The sequence below is a fragment of the Phalacrocorax aristotelis genome, chromosome 6, assembly GCF_949628215.1.
Source record: "Phalacrocorax aristotelis chromosome 6, bGulAri2.1, whole genome shotgun sequence".
In the NCBI taxonomy this organism is placed as follows: Eukaryota; Metazoa; Chordata; class Aves; order Suliformes; family Phalacrocoracidae; genus Phalacrocorax; species Phalacrocorax aristotelis.
In genome coordinates this window covers 19,295,028-19,308,056 of record NC_134281.1, presented here as the reverse complement: position 1 = coordinate 19,308,056, position 13,029 = coordinate 19,295,028, and the positions used below count along the sequence as shown (strand labels likewise).

The following is a 13,029-nucleotide window of genomic DNA, read 5'->3' as shown; positions in this document are numbered from 1 at the left end:
CCTCTGAAAAATCTGCAGTTATGTGAAGCAACTTAGCTGCAAATATTCGTCCTGTCACCTAAAAGTATGTCTTCTTTAAAAGACAAGACTTAATGCACATAATTTTCTCACTCTAAATTTTACAGAGCAGTTGCAATTTTTATTGTGAGATAGCAATGTAGGGTTAGAGAGTAGTCTAGATATTTACCTATGGTTTATTTAATTGTAAAAACCACAAATGCCATGTCTGGTAGTGTGGTAGTGTGCATGGGTAATCCCATGCAAAATCACATCCTTTGCTTTTTGTTTTGATGTACTCTTAAGCATTGACAATATAGGTATGGCTGGTGAAAGTATACCACACAAACAAACACAACTTATTTTGCGTAGTTACAGCAGAAAAAGAAATATTCCTGATGTTGTAGGTTATTTTGGTTGTTCCAGTGATCAAAGAATCACAAATGGTTGGGGCTGGAAGGGACCTCTGGAGATCATATTGTCCAACCCCTCTGCTTGAGCAGATACACCTAGAGTAGGGGGTACAGGTCTGCATACAGGCAGGTTCTGAGTGTCTCCCGGGAAGGAAATGCAGAAACAGATGATGACAGAAGCAGTACAAAATTTCATAAATGGGATTTGTGTGTGTGGTTTTTTTAATTAGGCCAGTTTGTTTCTCTTTGTTAATCAAAGAGAATATAATATCTCTCCCTTAAATTCCTACCTTGCTTATTCACAGATTATCCTAAACAGCAAAGGAATGCTTTCACCTATATTATCTGTACCCAGAACTTGTCTGCATAGTCTGTTACAGCAAACCCTGTGACATGTACACAAAAGCCTACAGTGATGTAGCTGTGGCAAGTGGTACTTAATTCTGTCTTAATCTCTTAATCAACTGGTACACAGTAATTCCCAAAACATAACTGGGTTATCAGCACAGTCCAGCTTCTATCCAGTCACAGTTTAAAATGAACCATGTTACACGGCAATAGTGAAGGCACTTAATTGTTACAGTAGACACACTTAAAACGCTCTAAGCTGTTTGATTAATCAGAACATCTTTGAAAACACAAAGTTCTGATGGCTGTAGACTGAGATTCCGGTTTAATTATGTGCAAATATCATTTGCTTCTTCCAATCACAAGGTAAGCCTCTTTGCTTCATGGAAGGAGATTCTTGTTCAGTGTTTGTGATCAGTAGTTGCATTTCACTGAGGAGTGGGGTATGAGTCGTTTTTTCCCCAGTTTTGTTTTAGCTATCTCCTGTGGGTTGTTTTGGTTTGGTTTTTTTGTTGTTTTGTGTGGTGGGGTGTTTTTTGTTTGTTTTGTGGGTTTTGGATTGGTTTTTTTGTTGGTTTGGTTTTTTTTCTGTTTAACATTGTAGGGGGTCCTGGTTTCAGCTGGGATAGAGTTAAATTTCTTCGTAGTAGCTAGTATGGGGGTATGTTTTGGATTTTTGCTGGAAAGAGTGGTGATAAGGTGGAGATGTTTTGGCTGTTGCTAAATAGTGCTTACACTGGTCAAGGACTTTTTCAGCTTCCCGTGCTCTGCCGGGTGCACAAGAATCCAGGAGGGGACATAGCCAGGACAGCTGACCCCAACTGACCCAAGGGATAGTCCATACCAGATGACGTCATGCTCAGCATATACAGCTGGGGGAAGAAGAAGGAGGGAGGGACGTTTGGAGTGATGGCGTTTGTCTTCCCAAGTAACCGTTACACATGCTGGAGCCCTGCTTTCCTGGGGATGGCTGAACACCTGCCTGCCCATGGGAAGGAGTGAATGAATTCCTTGTTTTGCTTTGCTGGTGTGCGCGGCTTTTGCTTTACCTGTTAAAGTGTCTTTATCTCAGCCCATGAGTTGCCTCACTTTTACTCGTCTGATTCTCTCCCCCGTCCATTGTGAGCAGTGACAGCAGACTCTTCTGCAGCTCTCAGGGTTGACAAAACCTCAGGGAAGGGTCCACTGGTTCTGACAACTAGGTGTAAAAATCAAAAGCTGCTGGATTGCACCTCTGAAATATGTGGTGGCTCATAAAAGTGTCCTATGTACGAGGAATGGATCTGAATGTACTGATGACTGTCAGAGTGTCTTTGGTCTGCCCAGCCGGATGTGGACAGTTTTTGTGTAGAACAGCCAGCCTGTGTGGTTAGCTGCAAGAGGGAAACATTTGTTTCTGAACAGCAGTGCACACCTGAAACTGCGGGCAGCCACGTGAATGTGACTCAGCTTGTGGCAGTAGCTACTGATGCCCCATCACTCATGAAAACATATGACTATTGACAGAGATGTGATTGTGATAAAAGTGCAGGAGGAGGGCTAGAAAATGACTATGTGCAAAAAATGCTTTTTATTCTGCTGTCATCGTGCCTGAAGAACTTGATGAAAATAGAGGCAGAACGCCAGTAAGATCTGTTCTAGTAAGTTCTGTTACAGTTGTCTGTCTTTTTACCACACATGATTATCAGGTGCTTACTAATCACTATTAAATCCAATTCTGGGATAACCTCTGAGAAATTATTTTACAGCATTAGCAGCTGGAAGAATGTGCTGCCTGTTAATTATTTACATTATCTGTCTCCCAGAATAACAGCTGGCAAGCAACAGAGTCTAGAACAAAACCCAGTACCCAGATAAATGCCACGTTTATGTATGTGTAGGACCATACTATATAATCTCTTAAAGCCAGTGCCTTCTGAAGTAATTAAATAATATATGAAGTAGGGACTGATTTGGAGTACATCCTGTATTGGTATGTCTTACGTAAATGGGAGGTACTTTCCTCTGTGCAGGTGTACACAAGATTTCTAATGCTTGCAGTTTTATAACGTGACAGAAAAGAGCTAAAGAGTCACTGCATGAGTAGTTAGTCTAAAAGTCAGTCAAGGCAGCTGTCATTTTTGAAATATGACTGTCCTGGTGATTTTGAGAAGAATAATATAAAAATATTAGAACACCAGCAAAGATTTCACAACTGAAACATGCAGATTTGTTCCCCATTTCTTCAACGGTGTATGAACACAGATCACTAAGCAACAACATCCTCATTCCAGGTAGTGGGAGTATGACTTACTACCAGAACTGCTTTTAGTTCTGGATGACTTGGTTACTGTTTTGCTGAGAAGGCAAAACAGTAAACTAAAACCATATATTTTGTCCTTTCAGAGTCTAAGCCTTTTCAGTCTGTTTCCCAGTTTCCTCTTGGTTCCTTCAGTACGTATCTTCTCATGAGATTTTTGTGAGGAGTTCTACATGTGCTCACTGTTTGCTTGGGGATGCAGTGTTAGTGAGTCCTGTGAGGTCTTGATCCATAATGAGTCATTTGACCACTCTCGTATTTTGCCTTAGAGAATGGAAGGATCACATAGACGTCCTTTTAAGGAGCCAACATGCTGTTTCAGTGACAAAAAGGAAGACAGCTGACGAGCTGTGGCTCTTAAAACCTCTATGCCATTTTTTTTAAGAGTGACTGTCCCTCTCTTAGGCTTTCTGCATTTTTTCAGTCTCTAAATGCAACTTGCAGTTTCATTTAGTTAAATATGCTTTATTTCCTCTTCTGCCCTGCCAAGTTGTAATGCTTGAACAGTGGAAATACTGTGTTTCCCCCAGAGGCAAATACAGTCTTGTGAAGGACAAAGTGTCTGGGAAACATTGGGAGAAAAAGGAAGTTTAGGAATTGCATGGCGTAGTTTTTTAAAAAAAAATAATCCCAAGATGTTTTTTAATCTTAAGAAGGAATGGTCTGCTCCATCCCCACCACCCTCCATGATTTTATTGACTTCACAACTTGTAGTTAGTTATGTAGATGTGTACTGTATTGTATGCTTATTGAGAATATGCAACTTAAGTTACACTATCCAGGCTGAAAGTACTAGGGAAAAGCAACAATAAGATGATCTTATTGAATGCAGTGCTCTTTGTAGCATCTGGCTGTCATATTCCTATTTGCTTGTCTCATATGAGCATTCTGACAAGTAATCAATATTGATATGATGCACTGAATGTGCAAAGGATTGGATAGAGTAAGTGCCAACATGACCATATGCCTTTTGGCAGAACTGGATGGGCTCAGAAAAAGAAAGTTTGGCTTTTTAAGTTGTACAAATTTTCAATAGGTGTAATGTTTTCTCAAAAAGGAAGGAACTAATAATGAAGTAATATTTTGAGGGCTATGAATAAGACCCTTTTTCGTATCCTTCGTACACATATTTGGAAGAAAGTGGTAACAATGCATGTTCAGGTCATTCATTTTTATCGATGTTGGCAATATAGTCACAAATTTTCTACTATTCACTGTAAAATTCTGGCTACGTGCACTGCTTATTGACTGTAAAAATCCTCTCATGCACTTCCAAGGGAAGATTGGGAAGTCTTGCTGTTCCACTTACTGTCTGTTAATCTCACAAATTGCATTGGAATAATTAGACTGAAATTTCCTGTTTATTCACAAACCAGCAGAGGATGGACACTAACACTGGAAACTGTCCCAAAATTGCCTGACTAGTTCTGGTGCTGCCAGCAGTAGCAGTCCAGTGCTGCCAGTTTTTGCGTATTGCTAGTCAAATTTGCTTTAGAAATAGTTGCAGACAAGAGTTGTGTGAAACTCACCCCCTGCCCCGGTGTTCTGGGGGGGGGGGTTAAAAAAAGAAGCAATCTTGGCCCCATACTGCCTTGGCAATCCCGTCCAGTTTTCCCTTTAATGTTTTCCACATATGGTTGTGAAATCTAGTGTCTGACTTCTTTTCTAAATATAGAGTCATCATTCTTTTAAAAATGATTGATGCAATAAGTCTCATATGTTTTCAAAACCTTTCTTTCTCTTTTTGCAATATCATGAAGTATTGAGCATTCTTTTATTGTCCATTTCATGTAGTCACTTTTGAAATAACTTTATTCTTTTATTTTAATGTGTATTGGGAAGACTCTCCTTTCCATTTTGAAACAAAAAGCATAATAGCAAAGAGCACTTTCCTTTACCAGTGAAAGCGTAGCCATGCATGAGTAGCCTGTGCCCTGCTATTAGCATAGAGCTTGTTTTTTACACCGCTGTGCTTGTTACTTTGTTTGTTGCATTTGTAGAACAAAAGCAACGATTAAGTTATTAGCAAAGAGAGAGCTTGCAGTTTTCTTAGCTGAGTTTTGAGCTTTTGTCTCTTCCACTGCACTACCCAGCTGTAACCTCTTTATGTGTTTCTACATTATTAAGGTGATCAAATGGAATTACCTTTATGTGAATGATTTAGCATTCTCTCTTTAATGATGTAAGAATTTGACACAGAAGTGAAAAGTGACTGAATGTAAGTTTGGATTTAGAAAAAGCAAGTAAAGTGAATAAGCTTGTTTTATTTATTTTTCATTTTATCCCACCCCCTAGTGAATCTTCATGTATTTGTTTCCTACACAAAAAGCAGGAAACAGCCTTTGATTTTAGTAACATGCTTAGAACAAAATCTGAGGTTTTGAACAGCTTTCACTGTTTTGGCAGTGTTTTCCATTGTCAAATTTACAATTACATATTACATAACTATTCAGCAGCACTTCCACCAGCAGTAGATCTCAGTTTTAGTAGCCTGTAACACCCCTAAACCGCTCCACTTCTTTTAGTACAGGAAAGAATATATAATGTTACATTAGGGAAGCAAACCAGTAAATAGCACTTTAAGGCAAACAGCTTTATTCATGAAGAGAAGCAATTATACAAGTCTGCAACTAGTAGTCATAACTGATGATGGTCTTCAAAAAGCAGACAGTTCTTGAGCAGTGAGGGGGAAATACAAAAATATAAAGTTATTTTAAAATTGCCCATTTTTAAGTCAGACTCAAGAGTTTTCATCCTGCTAATGTAAATGTTCTTTTGAATAACTTAAAAATACGTGTGAAAAACCAATATGCAAGCACAAGAGCAATTTTGAACAGACTGGTGAAAAAATCCAGAATTACATAATGAATTGTTTACTTTCTATCATCATGGATTACCAAGGCACCTCAGATTTTGTGCCTATGTTGTTGCAAATTCCGTATTCTGTATCTGTATAATGGAACTAATTACATTATTTAGTATCACGGTTAGAAGAACTCACTTTTCTTTGTTGACAATCACGTGCAATTAGTAACATAAAGATCTGGAAAACTGCCAGAACTACAGTAAGAAAATAAGGCTGATTACTTACACAGTTTCCTGATTAGCACTTTCCTAGGCTGCAGTAAACCTGTGTGTAGCATTCAAAAATGTCATCAATACCATTACAGAATGAAGCCTGGTAAGATTTAATACCTGAGAGAGGATGAAGTGATTAAAGCCAAAGCCTGAGGATACAGTGTCAGTGGAACAGTCAGAAGCGGCATCTATTCCCCTAAATGCTTACATAGCAATGTTACAAGGTTCTCTGCGTGCCTTTAATGGAAAGGATTTCAAGAGTTAGTTTGCCACTAACAATTTCATGATTTTTCTGTTGGGCTCTCAGCATGATTGATAAAATAGTGAGTTCTGCATGCAGGTGGAAAGGAACTTGCTTCATAATAGACATTAAGAGTATGGTGTGGGTAGAGGAGCTATGCATTGCTGGTTTAGTCTGAGACATGTGGTCAGATCCTTTTGTTTGAACCTCCCCACATTCTTCAGGATGTGAGTGGGAGTATTCTACCATATGTGAAAACCTTAAATGACTCCTGTGACATGTCTTGCAATGAGCCTCTGATATTACTGGTTTCTAAGAAAAGCATTTTAAATTTATGTTTAGGTTTAGGACATGGAGATTCAAAAATGCATGGTGAAGTACACAGTGCTTTTGACACCTGCTAATGAAAGAAATGTGACCTGCAAGTGGCAGAACAGTGAGTAAAGGTAATAGTAACAGATTATGGCTCTAGATAAATAGTGCATTGTATGCTGTGCCTTTAATTTTCTAACATAATGCTTAAGAAGTCAGGAAGATGAAGTTTCTTCCATTTAGTGATATTTCTCTTCTGATGCAACTAATAGTTGTAGATGCAACAGCAGAATACAAGAGCCATGGCTTGCCTTACCAGGCACATACATTGCTGTGTATAGACACCAGTACTTCTGAGAGGGATATCCAGCTCCGTTGATCTGGTATGAGCAGTTCTGTCCACTGCTTATTTAAAGTTTCTCTCCTTTGGTAAGGACAATAAATTTTCTCAAGAATTTTGAACTTAAACCTAGGAAGGCCTACTTTTGGGTTTCAATTTGGTTACTTTTGCCTTCTGTAGAGTTGACTGTGTTTTCAACCCCTCTTCCACTGGGCAAGAAGTTAAACTGTGAGTCTTGGTAGGGATGCAGACTTCCTGGTAAAATGGAATATCTTCCATTTCATCCCAAATTTAATCCCAAAAGTACTGAGGGAGCTGGTAGAGGAGCTTGCCAAGCCACTCTCCATCATTTTTCAGAAGTCCTGGTTAACAGGGGAGGTCCCAGAGGACTGGAGACTTGCCTATGTGATGCCATCTACAGGAAGGGCTGGAAGGAGGATCTGGGGAGCTACAGGCCTGTCAGCCTTACCTTGGTACCAGGAAACATTATGGAGCGGCTTGTCTTGAGTGCACTCACCAGGCATGTGCAGGAGAACCAGGGGATCAGGCCCAGCCAGCAGGGGTTCATGAAAGGCTGCCTGACCAACCTGATCTCCTTCTATGACCGGGAGACCCGCCTAGTGGATGAGGGAAAGGCTGTGGATGTTGTCTACCTGGACTTTAGTAAGGCCTTTGACACTGTCTCCTACAGCATCCTCCTAGAGAAGTTGGCGGCTCATGGGTTGGATGGGTGTGCTCTTTGCTGGGTAAAACTGGCAGGATGGCCGAGCCCAGAGAGTTGTGGTGAACGGAGCTAAATCCAGTTGGTGGCCAGTCACAAGCGGTGTCCCCCAGGGCTCAGTGTTGGGGCCAGTCTTGTTTAATACTTTTATCAATAATGTGGATGAGGGAGGTGAGTGCACCTTCAGTAAGTTTGCAGATGACACCAAAGTCATGTTAAAGCTATACCTCCAGTATTTGAGTAAGGTGCCTAATAGTTTATGCCTAAGTGTCTTGACAGTACTACAACCAATCTTCTCAGCAGGATGTAGGCATGGTCAGGAATGCATTAAAGGATGACAACATCTTCTGTTGTAACAGGCAAATTTTTACCCTCTGCAGGTAACTGTGAACCTGCAGAGGGAGAGGAAGCAAAAATGCATAGCCCGGCTGAAGTGTTGGTTGCTGCTCTTATCTTTAGAGGGTTTATTAGCCCAATATACCTGTTGCTTAAAGAAACCCCAAACAACTACCCCCCCAACCAAATCTTAGTAGTGAGAGTGTATATGTTAATTTCTCTCTTTTTTTTTTTCCCAAGTTACAGACAAACTGTTGACACATCATAGTTCAATTGTAATACAGTTACAACTTGGCTGAACAAAGAGTAGTTTTTTTCTACTTGACTGCATAGCACACAAACTGAGAATGATTGGCAAAGCTGAAAAAAATTATTTCTTTAAGAGGCATAAACCAGAACAGCTTTTTTAGTAGGGAAGCAAGAAGGGAGTAACATTGTTAGCATGATGCAAGCTCTTGTGTTTGAAGACTTGCAGAAAGGTATCTCATGTCATGACTAATCTCACTTGTCTTTTCTATTTGTACATCACCAGAACTGTGATGTTTGGGGACATCTGGTTTTATTTGTTCTAATAAGCTTCCAGACTGAGCCAGCTAGGATGGCAGTGAAGCTAAGCTTGGAGAGTAGAGTCTTTTTCCTAATGAACTGAGAACAGTAGGACTTGTCAAGATTAGTTGTCTTATGACATTGGGCCTCCTTGAGCTGGGAGAGTATAGTTGTACTTCTGTCTGAAGAGGAAGATGCACAATGCAGTCATGTTTTCAATGCAAATGGAGGCAATGAAGCTCAGTAACTTGACTATATCGACGTCTGGATTGGGGGCAGAGATGATTTTGACTCTTAATATTGTTCCCCTATATTGAAAAGTTGTTTTTAGGTGACCTTTTGGGAGCTCTTCTTTTTCCTTATTTGTAGTTGAAAGAGGTCTGGTGGGCACAGTGTTAAGGTCTGTTTTCCTGTATTGCTAGTGAGGTTTGTTTTTTTTAAATTGGATTTCATTTTTTTTTTACTGAAAGTGAAGTTCAACCATTGAAGGTTGAACCCATGTGAGGGTTTCTGAAACTGAATAGATAAACATATGCTGGGACTCATAACTAAGAGATTCCTTGCTTGCCTCTAAGGAGTAAGAAGAATCCAAAAAATGCATTTCACTTAGCCATAATTGTCATGAATGCTGGAGGAGGTCCCATAAGGGGGGTGGAGATTTTTTTCCTATCAATATGTCAAACTAATCACTGTCTTTCTCAGAGGGATTATTTCAGTGAAGAATGGAAGTCAGCTCTCAAGGGAGGTGGAAATGAATGACATGAAGACATACCTGACTCATAATTAATTCTGTTCTACAGGTAATCATGGACAATATTGTGTGATATCCTGCAAATGTAATTTGAAGGCCGTGAATGGTGACTCACAGATTCTGTATTCTCAACCTTTATAAGGCATTCCATTAAGTGCTGCTTCTCCTAGATGCTGAATTACCTAAAGTGGCAAAAACGCTTATCCCTTTTTGTGTCAGATATTCTCCTGCTTGTCAAGTGTAACTCCTGTACATCTCCATATACTTCAAAAGTAAGTCTCCAGATGACTCAAAGGAGAAAAAGAAAGAGGAACTGGAATATTTTACAGGAATATCTTGTATTCAATGCATTTTCAGAATCCAGACTCCTGTAACATGTATTTCAAAAGCACTTGACAGTTGAGTCCTCCCACTGTGTATATTTTACCATTGTCATTGAATTATTGTCACTGTTGATTTTCACAGCCTTAAGGCCATTTCATGCACAAACATGTCATGCTGAGGTCAAAGAAAGTTTAATAACACTTCTTTTTTGAATTCTAAAATATAGGAGGATCATTCTGCATGAGTACTCAGCAGCTATGAACTGTTTTAATGAACAGAAACTTATTTCTGTATGACTATTAAAGCAAATAGTGTTTGTGAACAAATGTGTTTGTATAGCAAGCAGAAGTCTCTTTTGCAGGATTTCTGCACCTCCATATCTTTCAAGTACATTTTTTTCTCAAGGGAGGTAGCCTGGAGCTTATGGAATCATTTTGTGGTGCAAAGATGCCAAGCACTTGCTACTAGAGATTTTTCAAGCACAAGTGCTCACAGCTGCAAAATCTGATTCTATAACTTTGCTATGGCTATTATGCTCCAGAAAACACTTCCATATATTCACTAGTAATTCATTAGTCAATACCAAATCTGTAGCAGCAAGTATAATTGTGAAGTTAATCTTACAGAATGCATAGGAAGGAGGAAAAGTGTAGATGTTTTGTCTCACCACCTGCCCATCACCATGTTTATAATTCTAGTTTGTAGGTGAAAATTTGAGATGTACTACCCCACCAGAAACAGTACTCATCATAGTAATAGTTGAATATATCTGACATGAACAATAAATGAAGGCAGTTAATATTTTAAAAGGTAAAGGAAACAACCCACAAGAGAACTTCTCATTTATGATTATTGCTGATGTTATAAACTTTCCAAAAAGATTGAGAGATGTTCCTATATAGATTTCTCATTTTATATATTGACAGGCTTCCAAAGCGCACTGCAATTAGATAAATTGTCTATTCAGTGTTCGAAGTGAGGGGCTGATACAAAGTTTCTGAAGACAGTTAAGAGACAGATAACACAGAGACTGTTACTCAGATCATAGTGTAAATGGCTGGAATTTCTAGCCTTGAGGAAGGCAAGACAGACATAATCTTCAGCTGAACATATACAAATACATACAAAGGAAATGCTTACTATTTAGAACGCACAGGATAGTAAAGATTGTGCAGAATTTATTATGTACATGTTTGAGGATTGTACAAATTTTGCAAGAATTTTAAGCAAGGAGCTTGCCAGTTCCAGTGATAACACTACTGTAATTTATTACTTCTCGGAGATTAAAGAACTTGGATGGTTTTGTAGATTTTAGAATGTCTGTTGCATGTTAACAGATTTTTAAATTACAAAGTGAACAAGAAAAGTGTAAAGCTTATTGGAAGCAGGCAGCATTGTGCAGAACACTCATTTTTGCTCTCCTAATCAATACATGCTATTTCTTAAAATCTGCCTATATACTGTAAAGTATGCAGTGTTATCATTTGACACTGTTTTTGAAAATTTAGCACTATCCCATCCTTAATATTTTATTATTTGACTTGTATATTTGCTGTATTTTTTTTGCTTTTCCTTTGAGTTGAACATTGGTTTACATTATACTTTACGTATAAGGTGTCAGTCTTCCGTATACGTAATACATAAAATCTTTCAATAAATAAAAGTTAAATTTAAAAGTGAAATTGATAAGATAAAACCAGTTGATCAAATTACATATAAATGGTGCATTAAATGCCACAGCACTTCAAAAACGTGAGGTAAAATTAACACTAACACTACAAAGTCAAAGGCTACTCTGGAAAGCCAAGTCAGTGCATTTTTCAAAGGTAGCATATCACAGGAAAAAAACACTGCTCTACATTCCTCAGATAGTCCCCTTATTCTTCCATTACATTCTTGCTGAAGTAATAATGCAGTCAGAAAAAAAATGCAAATTTTTGTTTAACCATTTAACATGCACAGAGAGATTAACTCACTCCACAAGGCCTGGGGAAACAAATCTAAAAAGGCCTCTGGGGACGTTTTGGTTGGAGGGAAGAAAAACTGGCGTAGCAGTAACTCCTTGTGGGTCCTTTGCTGGTGAATGGCCTGTGAATCTCTTTTGCTTCCTGCAGTTCTGCACTGATTTGGAAATTTTACATTCTTAGGTCCACATATGTCCCTGATCCGACAGGGGTGCTCACAGGAGGGAAGGAAGCTTAATGAGATTTAGTGCCTAGTCTGGTAAGTCTCAATGTGACTCCTTGCTTTGACCCCAAACTCAGAGTTATTTCGGTAAAGGAACAAGATTTATATGATCAGGAACAGAGAGACAGATCTCTCCTATGCATTATTTTTAAAAAAGAAACCAAGAAAAATAAAACCAGACTTAATTTGTCCTGTGCTGGCACAAGGCTTCTGAGCAGTATTGGGAAAATAATCTCTTGCCACCTTGTGAATAAAGTATTTCATCCTTGTTAATGAAATGGCAAATGTGCTTTGTTCTACTAGAATCTATGTTCTACCTGTGGCAGAAGCAGAGCAGTTCTGTTAAGCAGCACGCTCCCTACAAGGGGTGGGGTACTGTGATAAGTGAGCTCTGCACAGCCAGTATTGTACAGCTCCAGTTCTGTACCCACTCGTCTCCTTTACTAGAATCCACATGTCTAGCCGTGAGACAGAATCATGCTGTGGTCCAGAGGGATGGGAAGAGGCGTGCATATCCATCTTCTAATGCAGTACATGCTATTGGGATGGTCTGCTGTCCTCAGAGCGTTCTCCTTCCAGCTGCAGAGGCGCAGGGCTGGGCACATGAGCAGCAGCAGCATTTGGCTGCTCCTTGTGGGTGTTGGGGATCTCGCTTGGTCTGTGTGCTGAATCAACGGGTTTTGCTGTTGATCCTTTGTACTGGATTTGATTTTTGATTCTGCAATGAGATCTTTGTTTTAGAACAGATGAGAAGTCGCAACTGATCAAGCTTGTTTCAAGGTCTCTCTGCTGATTTAATATATTCCTGCTTCCGAGTCTCACTTTGTCATTAGTTTGGGAATTTTTGTCCTGAAGGAAATTAGCTATAATATTTTTACCTGAAGATGACTTCCCTTCTGAGGAAGTGATATTACAGAAGGTCTTTAACTGCTCCTAATAGGTGGTAAATTTTCAACTTTTATAAAGGTTGTAATTTGAAGTCAAAGTCCACCTTTCATCTTGAAATACCTCATTAATGGGGTAATGAAATACAGTTATTGCAAGTGGGACACACATACTAAGCACCATAAAACACTAAGGTTTTTCTTTTTGGAAGTCTGAAGCAACAGTCCCAACTCATTCTAAGGCCTGGATAT

General features: G+C 39.2%; 1 long non-coding RNA gene across 1 annotated transcript in view; it reads left to right on the top strand.

Annotated features, from left to right (window-relative positions):
* LOC142058717 (uncharacterized) overlaps positions 1–12,565 on the top strand; it is a 57,258-nt gene extending 44,693 nt beyond the window's left edge. Inside the window, exons 8-9 of the long non-coding RNA XR_012661091.1 lie at positions 9,432–9,654; positions 11,854–12,565. This is a non-coding gene — a long non-coding RNA (uncharacterized LOC142058717). The remainder of the gene's footprint in view (positions 1–9,431; positions 9,655–11,853) is intronic.
* Positions 12,566–13,029: the final 464 nt, after the last annotated feature.